Source organism: Patella vulgata, chromosome 7, assembly GCF_932274485.2.
Source record: "Patella vulgata chromosome 7, xgPatVulg1.2, whole genome shotgun sequence".
Lineage (NCBI taxonomy): Eukaryota > Metazoa > Mollusca > Gastropoda > Patellidae > Patella > Patella vulgata.
The window spans coordinates 3,114,697-3,125,092 of record NC_065885.2 but is presented as its reverse complement, the minus strand read 5'-3'; the positions used below and the strand labels follow the sequence as shown (position 1 = coordinate 3,125,092).

The 10,396-nt window shown below is 37.9% G+C and overlaps 1 long non-coding RNA gene across 1 annotated transcript; it reads right to left on the bottom strand.

Annotated features, from left to right (window-relative positions):
* Window positions 1–710: 710 nt before the first annotated feature.
* LOC126827427 (uncharacterized) lies at window positions 711–9,557 on the bottom strand. Its single transcript, XR_007682696.1, has 3 exons — window positions 9,489–9,557; window positions 2,205–2,383; window positions 711–828 (listed from the first exon to the last, which is right to left on the bottom strand). It is a non-coding gene; the product is annotated as an uncharacterized LOC126827427 (long non-coding RNA).
* Between the last annotated feature and the right edge of the window lie 839 nt (window positions 9,558–10,396).

Genomic DNA, 10,396 nt, shown 5'->3' with positions numbered 1-10,396 from the left:
ATTTGTTTTTTGGGGACCCGGACGGGATCATGTTCCTCATGTAAAACCATTGGTCACCATGCCCCTGTTATTCCTTTAGAGCAGTGATTCTCAACCAGTGTGCCGCGAGATCTTCCTAAGTGTGCCGCGAAATTCTGAACGGCACACTAAGAAAATTTCTCACAAAAGAAGCCAGCTATGTGACTGATGAAATTCGAAACACTGCAATAAAGTAATTTCATAGCTGTGTTTGTCTTTATTTAGTTTGTCATTCTGTGTCTATAACTAGTTCGTGTCTACGGTTGTATGCCGTCTATGACTTGCCATGTTTTTATTTTGCAAAATTCAAATATTTTTTCATATATATTTAGCCAGGTGTGCCGCTATTTTTCCATGTGATCCTATATGGTTCCGGTACATTACTTCCGGGAAAATCAGCGCGAGGATATCTTTGGCGGCACCCCGTTTATGGACATTCATTGAAATGATCATTACCGACACGGAAAACAAGATTTGAAGGATTATTATAAAACATATTTACCGGAGTCAAACCACTTAATGTTATTTGTTAAAAAAATGACAAAAATAAACTTGTATGGTCAAATTATTAATGTTCATTAAGTTGGTTATTGGCATCTTGCTTTTCCGTTTGCTCAGAAAATGATTAATGTTATTAATAATAAATATTTTTGGTCACGCAGTTTTATACAGTCTTCCATAGAATAGCCAACCTGAGAGGTGAGCTGAAATGATAATAAAGTTCCAAAACAGTCCAAAACATGGATAACCACCCGTGGTAAGTCGTTTCGTTTGGAGGCCAGTATCCGGTTTTGATCTGTAGTCTTCATTCTGAAAGGTGAAAGGATAAAAATAGACCACTACGTTTCCTGTATATATTGAGAAATATTGAAGCGAGAGAAATGGGTTTTAACGTCCACTCGACACAAACTAGGTCATTTCGGGACTAACATGTAGTTCAATATTATTTCGACAATTCGCTTGCGCGTAGGGGTCTTTAGCAGTGGGGGGGGACTCAGTTGTTGTTCTTAGTGTTTAACGCCTGTTTCCACCGAAGGTGATATCGCAGACAAGTCTTATTTGTTTTAATTTTTATTATCTTAGCGCACGCGCAGGGGTCTTTCCTGTGGGAGGAATCCGGAATACCCGGAGTAAACCCACGAGGTTGAGACGGCGCCCCTATCTCCAAGCCACATACGCTCACACCAGAGATCGAAACCACAGCCACAGATGACCCTACTCTTTGTCAAGGTGGGGAATCGAAACCACGCCACGTGACTCAATGACAAACCTTATGATGCAACTCGCACGCGTTAACCATTCGCCTCCGAGGAACATTGAATCGCCAATGTTTAGTTTTATAAAACGTTGATATAATCACGAGTGTAAAGAGGTCGGGAATACTGTGTAATGAGTCCGATAACTGTAATGAGTCCGATAACTGTTTCCGTTTGGGATCATTAGGTAAGAGAAATACCGTTGGAAACTTGAATTTTCGAAATGGACTTCATTTTCCAAGATGGTTGACATTTCGACCTTTCTATAGCAGAATTTTACCCACTGGACCGATTTTAGACACCGATATTTTCACTTTCAATGAAGCAGGGTATGCTTACCCTTCCTAGAATATCTGATACCACTTCTTGTTTGGGTGGTCCACATAGTCAGCAAACTTTAGAGGGAATAAATGAAATGAAATGGGGTTTAACGTCCTACCGTTCTGCTCCGACTGGGCTAAATAGAGAGAGAGAGAGGGGGGAGAGAGAGAGAGAGAGAGAAATGGGGTTTAACGTCCACTTGACACAAACTAGGTCATTTCGGGACAAACATATGGTTTAATTTTATTTACATAATTCGCTTGCGCATAGGGGTCTTTAGCAGTGGGAGGAAACCGGAGAACCCGGAGAAAACCCACGAGGTTGGACAGGCGACCCTACTCCTTGTCACGTACAACCGGGGATTCGAAACCATGCCAGTCGACTCAATGACAGACTTTATGATACAGCGCGCGCTAAAGAAGACGGGCATATGCCAGACAGCTGACGGCCTACTCTTATATCGAATTACAACTGACAAGGGATCTCTTACGCGCATGCCAATGTGTACACGGGACCTAGGTTTTTCGTCACACCCGAACGACTATATGTTGTCCCTTGCCAGGCCCACTGTTTTGCGCTTTAGCGAGAAAAACAATCTTTCAGACTTACATAATAAATGCCAAGCACCATACAGGTATGGCGACAATTCCTGATATAAATCCAATAAGTTCTGTTGGTCCTTCCACGCAACTTGTAAACGCATGCCAGATACTCTGTATACCATCTTCACAGGAAATCTGTCGTCCATTGATTGCTGTTTGAAAATATTGGTATTGCCGTAAATAATCCTAAAATGAAAATAATTGTTTGTGATTCTTGTGACATTTAGTGGACATAGTAAGGCACATGGTAACCTCCGTGAGACCATAGACCGTGTACAGATGGACGGGCAACCTCCACGAAGCCTTTAGAATTCTATGCCGCGGCAAAAGTAGACCGGACTATCGTGACTAAAATAAAATTACCTCCCCTCGCATAATTACCAGTATTAAGTTTAAAAGTAAAGAAACAGAAATCAATTCATAACATTTTTTTTTAATCTTGCTACTCTTTTTTTGCAACCCATACATAGATGGACTACTAACTGATAATTGGGGTGTAAATGTATCAACACATCGTCTTTCGTTACTTCCAAACAATGACAGACTTTAATCCGAAAAAAAACCATTTCGAGTTTTCGTTAAAAACAAACCTACTAAAACATTCTTTTAATTTTTACTTCTGCACAATTAATCATCATTCCGGACAGTATTATACCTGAATTTTATTTTCATAATTTTAAAATCCTTCACACATGCGGGAATTTAGAGTATTAAGCAAAACCAAAATGCTTACAAAAACTACGAAAATATTAAAATCGATCATTTGACAATTTTCAACTGCTGCATTTGGAAATTTCAAAGTTCTAAACTGGAGAAATTCGTCACTACCGGATAGGAATACTTATGGGTTGAAAAATTACCATGTATCTATAAGAATTTTGTAAATTCTAAGGAGGAGTTCGAGAAATTAATCTGTATAAAATCCCGCAATGTGAAAAATCACATTGCTTGATTTGCCGTTGACATCGAGATCTCGTTGTGAGCGGCAGAGAAATTAACCAACGGGACTCGTTGCCTGCCCATCTATATACGGTCCATGGTGAGACTATTGTAGAATTTGAAACAATAATAGCATTATATAAATATTATATCTTTAACTAATTATTGGGTTCGCATACATGTATTAAAGAGAAGTCATATCTCACACACTCAAATGGATGGATGGGTGGGTGACACGTTAAAAGATTTATAAAACCAAAACATAGCTGGTTCTGTGTGAAAACAAAATATCACCATCACTTATGGTAACATAATTACTATTGCATCATTTGGTATAGCAACCAATCATTATAATTAATTGCGTCATATTTAGCCAATTAGATAATTGAAAGCCGAAACCCAAGGGTAGAAAACCATCAGAGCCCTGGGCTATTGTTAGACAAAAGCCCAATTCTTAGAGAGGGTAGACAACAAGTCTGATACCTCCTGGGTTCTTTAGACGACCCTATGATGTAGCAGGTTCCTGAGCCAGGCCACGCTGGTAAGATTTTTACAGGAGTTGGAATTGAGAGAAAATATTGTAATGTAACATACGCCTGTAGCCTATGTGTCCCGTGCTTGCCATAAAACAAGTAGAAACGAACTGTTGCATTGTTATTCCTGGTAAGACAGACATCTTAACTATTTAGACAGTAAGAAGAATATACACAACGTGAGTCCTAAGAAGAGAATAAGAAAGAAATATAACTAGAGACAACAATACTAGACGACCGCAAGACTATTAAAATATGTATCAGAAGAGAGTATGCCTCACACGTTGGATGTGGGGAGTTTTTTGGCTTACTGGCTTTCCACATCTAGCCAGCGATTCATAATACGCATAGTACTACACTCGAGAATTTGCCCATCTCACCGAAAAATTAAGAAAATGGTGACATATCACCGTTCCTAATTCAACATTTAATTTATCCACCTGGACGCGAATGGTAAACTCCAGCCCACTATTCCACTGCTAAGGATGTGTCTATGAAGTTGTGTGTTAGTGTGATATCACATATGTTGGTGAAACCCGACAGACCCTACCTAAAAGACTCGTCCAACATCACTCAAAGTCCTCCACAGCAGAATCAGCAGTTGCTCAACACCTTCCGTCCAATCCAGGCCACTAAATCCATTCGTCTAATACCCTAGCACTCAACCAACACAACGAAAAGACACGGAAAATCATGGCAGCTATACATATCAGGAGATCCAAACCAGACCTTAATCGCGACACAGGAATATTCCTCCCAAGAGCCTATGATGAACTAATTCTAAACTGATTTATACATGCCTAGACTTTCCTACGCGCTTAAGTTCATATAATTCGTGCATCACGTGTATCTGTGAAAATAATTGTAATCCATTTGTAGAACTACATTTAATAAGACATAAGACATGGAATGTGTGTGTCTATTGGGAGGACGTATGTAGGACTATAATTATTTAGGAGCATGTGGTTAGGACTGTGGTGTGGCTTTCTAATATTTCATAATTTATCAATTATATCCCACTTATTTATGGTCTTTTATTTAATGATCAGTTAGTAAACCAGTTAACTGTTTCTTTTATTTAACCTGTGCATATATGTGTGTATGTCAATCGGATGGAAGAATGTAGGACTATTATTAATATTTTTACTTAGGAATATGTGGCTTGTGCGGTTTTGTGTGCATTTTAATACTCATATTTTATAATTCAATTGGCCGAGAAAGTTCATCTAGATTTTCCGACGTGGTTTCCTCTTGTCAGTGGTGCAGAACGGAGGGCCTGACAAGGACAGCTGTCTAGTCCTTCGGATGGGACGAAAACCGAGGTCTCGTGTATACATTGGAATGTACGTAAAAGATCCCTTGGAATTCGATATAAGAGATCCGAAAGTGCCGCTGCCCGGGTACAATTTCCCCCATAGTACTTTATGGCGTATGCTCGTCTTCATTAGCCCAGTATAGGAGCAGAACAGTTGGACGTTAAACCCCATTTCATTTCATTTCATTTATAATTCATTTAATTATGGTCTAACTATTTAATCCCCATGTAGTTTATCTGGAGTTACTACTTCTCTGATGTTTAGTATCATGTATGGTTTCCCTTTGTATATGTTATTGTTATTACCTATTATCAGTCTTTTACCAATCCTTTGATGTACCTTCACCTAGCCCATCACCTCGGGTATGGTTTCTGATTTGTCATTTTGGTTGTCTAATTAAAAATTATTTACCCCTACAGGGTCCAAACCCAAGAACTCTGAGTTAGTTAGCCAGCGTTTTACCCACAGCGCCACCGTGGATCACCTCAAGCCATTGAAGTAGAAATGCGTCATTTTTGCTTTTTTCGCTAAAATATCAAATTTCTTTCGGCTTAATATGTAATCAGGGTTGATTATTTAATATTTAATTCAGAAATCAAATTATCAAAAGCTAGATAATCTATCGGCTTGGATTCAATCGGATTTAAAACGGGTCCATCTATTCTATATAGATCGAAAACAATTTCAATTCACCATATCTTTGTAAATATTGAATAGAGTTGGAAACATTTTTGGATAGATATTCCTATTAGAGGGGGATCACGTGGGTAAGACGCTTGCTCGCTAGCCTGGGGGTCGGGTGTTTTATCCCTGCATTAGCCGAGAAAGTTCATCCAGATTTTCCGGCGTGGTTTCCCCCTAGTCAGTGATGCAGGACGGAGGGCCTGACAAGGACAGCTTCTAGTCGTTCGGATGGGACGAAAAACCGAGGTCTCGTGTACATATTGGCGTGCACGCAAAAGATCTCTTGGCAGTTGGAATTCGATATAAGAGTAGGTCGTAGCGCGAGTGCCCGGGAAACATTTCCCTCATAGCAGCATGTGGCGTATGCCCGTCTTCATTAGCCCAGTTTAGGAGCAGAACAGTAGGACGTTAAACCCCATTTCATTTGATTTCATTTTTTTTCCTATTAGAGATTCATCTTTCATAATATTGTAGCTTGCAAGGAATTCCTGACGTGATGTTAGTAATAGAATCGTTAACTAAACTTTATAAGGTTTCAGAAGGCTATTTGGACTCGTCGCATCTGAAAACGGCGACATTCTGGTATTTGCGTTCTACTTTCGGCATATCGTGTATCAATCGGGGAAAGTGCGGGGATGCGAATAGATACGAAATCATAAGATGTCCCTCTTGTCAATATTTGATTGGAACAGAGTTTACCAATTGATCTTGTTTCGTACAATAACAGTGCTGTATTGATTTCGTCTTAAAATACGAAACAATCATTGAAGTTTAACTTTTGTTGTCTGACTGACGTAAAGCAAATACAAAACGAAGGTTGTCAGTGTTTAGAACTAAATTAAGAAACCGCGAAGCTGCAGAAATATCTCAAGAAACCCATTTTCTTTGATTGCTGAACACCTTTAAGTGTTTTGGACGGTTAAATTATTATTTTATGTTATTTGAGCTCCGTGTGACGTAACGCATAATACACAACTGAAGTGAATTAAATGTAGGTTAATGTAATTGTGCTAAGGAAAGTCAGTGTCTTAGAGGGTAATTTCTATTTCACCGTTTTAAAAATATACGGGCCATAGTTGTATTCGTGTCATTTTACAGTGAAACATTGAATACCACACCGGTATACCACCAATAACAGAGAATGGCAGACTGAATTATCGCACTTCTAACGATTCACCCTTTGTAGAACGGTTATCAATCTGGAGGCAGACCACCATTAAATTTCACCGTCTCGGTACCCACAAATTGTAGTTCGTCTATTTATTGTCTGCAATTTCCCCATTGACTCCAATGTTAATTCTGACATAATAATAATAATTGATTTATATAGCGCCAACAATTCAACTCAGCGAGCTGCTCTCGGGCGCTTTACATAAGTACAACTAATATAAAATTACAACAATCACAACACATTTAATCCATACAAAAAAAACGGAGAACATTATTTAGTACACATGGTAAAAGTCGAACACAAACACAGCTAGAACCGTATTCAATCAGTTGAAAATTTGATTAAAAAGTTCGGTTTTGAGATACAAACAGACACACAAACGACAATCACAAATATGAGTATAGATATATTATGCTGGGGTGTCAGTAACAACGAGTAGGATCACCTGTCTAACCTCGTGAGGTTTTCAAGGGTCTTCTGGTTTAGCCTCACCGTGACTCATTGTGTATGAATGAATGAATGAAATGGAGTTTAATGGCACGTCAGCTCCAACCGGGCTATATTGCGCCAAGACTCATTGTGTAATCAAACTTCGAATCTCGAGGGTATGCATCTTTAAATATCTTCAGTAACTCTCTTAAAGGGGCATTATGGAAGATTAGATAAAGAGCTGGAAGTTCTCATTATATATAGATAAAAACTAGATAATGTAAAGGGAGTATGCTGAAAACTTCAGTCAAATTGATCCAGTCTGAACTGAGATAATAGCGATTGAATTTTAGGCCTAGTCGGTACGATAAAAACATAGTTTTTATTTTTGGATTTAATCATCAATAAGCGTTGATCGGATTCAAATCCAGTGAAAACCCGACACATAAGATGCCGTTGAGAGTTGATTACGGTCTTTTCATGTTCATTGATGTCTAATTAATAACATTTCGGGCCTAAAGAAAGACCTGCAATAGGCAGATTTAGCTCTTGAACAATGCATGTTTAATTGATATTTGTCAATGAGGTTCAGTGCACTCCAACAGTGTATTAGTTTTCTATATTTCTAATCCGCTAAATATCGCAGGCTAGCGATGACATCGAGAGTTGATTAAGGGCTGGATAAGTTAATAAATGTCTAATTAATAATTTATATAACACTGGTATATTCGAGACTTAGCCTGGCATTCCCAATTTTAAATTAAATTTTTAAATGGCGAACCGTTCTCATCTAGTTAAAATCTCGAGTATCCGATGCCATCGAGAGTTGATTATGTCTAATTAATAGTTTATATAATATTACAGGCTCTTGCATAATGTATGTTTAATATAATGATGTTAATACAACTTGCACGATCTAAATCAATGTTTTAATTACATTTTAAGAACATATAATTAGTGCCCTGTCAATTAGCTTTCAGTTAGTCCCTGGTGAAAACGTACGACAACGTGTTAGAAGACAGATTTGGAAAACATCAGGCAACAATAAGAATTTCGATAATGTTTTAATTATTTTTTTCAGTATATACGTTGGTCGTAATCCTTCTTCTCACATATTGGAGCTTTTCCAAACCAGGGGCTTGGATGGCCGAATGGTTCGCGTTGCATCATAAGGTCTGCCGTGGTGTCAACTGGCATGGTTTCGATTCCCCGGTTGTACCTGACAAGGAGTAGGGTCAAATCCTCGCTCTCTCTCTCTCTCTCTCTCTCTCTCTAAATCATGAATTTATAAAGTATATTATGGATGATAAAAAGAAACATTATGTTGGTTTATAATGATATGGGAAAAGGATGATGGGATAATACGAATATTCAACTAACCCCTCCTTCATAACGACCATAAGAGTAGATTTTAGTTTAGTTATTAAATATAAAATCCTTATCAAATGTGCACGTTCTAGTGCGGATAATAATGACAGTGAAATGGATTCCCTGTAACCCTGGCTAGGGTATATCAGTGGTTTCTGGCGGGATATTAACAAATTAAAAATGCAAAAGCGCCCGTTTATCATATAGTTTTACACTAGGTTTTGGGTTTGGATCAGCGCGGAGATACACTAATCGAAATAGAATGTCAAGTTTTGGCTTTGGGTGTCTTCAATCGGTAACTCATCAAGATAGAATCATCGAATATACATCGTTCATTTACCGATGAGCATTATTAAACTTTCTGGGGGCCTTCTGTTAGATGCTCTTGCGTTAAGCTCGACTCGTCAAAATAAAATAGATAAATATATATATTGCTGAGTACAAGAGGGAAATTCGCGCCCTTGGAAATACTGATTACTTTCTGAAAACCTCTCACCTCTGAACTCCACATTAGCATTGAGTAATATAAACATTCTCGCGGGGGGAGGGGGTGCACACGCAAGTGTATCCTCCTCATCTGGTGGATGCCGCTGAAGAAATAAAAAGTATCTGGAGACCTTGCTTTACAACTGTTAGAATGGATTTTTCTTGTCTTTCGGTTTCTCAAAATTAGCGCCCCCCCCCCCCACACACACACACACATTTTGCAATATTTAGAGTTATTTTATGCTTTTAACCCCCGAATACCCTCTTAGCTTAGGCCGCGTGAGTAAACCTTTAATATATCTGTGACGTAAAACAAAAATATATTTCGCATTCACAACAATATATATATATATTATTCAACTTACTGAAAAGAAATCTGTCATTTTCTACAACCCCTACAACAATATCCTCAGCTACATCAGGTGTCGATAACATGATATAAATATTCACAATATAAGATCAACTATATATATTTATATATATAAATAGAATCAAGAATGTTATATATATATAAGTAGTAAAATATCTAAAATTAACCGATATTGGCGGGATGTATTGATTAATCAAAACCTATACTATTTTTTTTATTATTGATATAACCCTGTTTCATCCTTGGATAACCACGATCCATAAAACAGATGTTGGAGTACGATATGAAATAATTTATCATAAAAAAATACATGGCTTTTACATGGATATAATCAATATTCGACATTTATCTCCGATTAAACTTTATAATTATTTCAAAATGTCTTCAACTGTTTTTCTTTTCTCATGCGTAGAAATACGAACACGTGGACATAAAATTTTCAGATAGACTCAGAAAACAAACAGCAATTAATTCAGAATGTATAAAAATGTATAAAAAAGCGTAAAAATGCGAATGGGGGGTCATTTAAGTCCAAGCAGATGTTATCAGAAAATAAACATTTCTCCAATTCGGGAAAAACTAGTACCAATTAGCAAAATTTCGTGAAAAACTAGTAGCAGTTAGCAACATTATTATAATAAATTTACGTACATAAGATTATAAATAGTTTAAGGCTTACTTGACCTCCAAACAACCGGAGACCAATTTCTAACCATGTCAAGGTAACTGCGGTGGTTCAGTGGGTATAACGTTTGCTCGCTAGCCTGGTTGGAGGTCCCGTGTTCGATCCCGGTGTTAATCCGACAAAGTTCATAGGAATTTGGGGGGTTGGATGGCTGAATGGTTAGCGTGTGCGCGCTGTATCATAAAGTCTGTCATTGAGTCAACTGGCGTGGTTTCGAT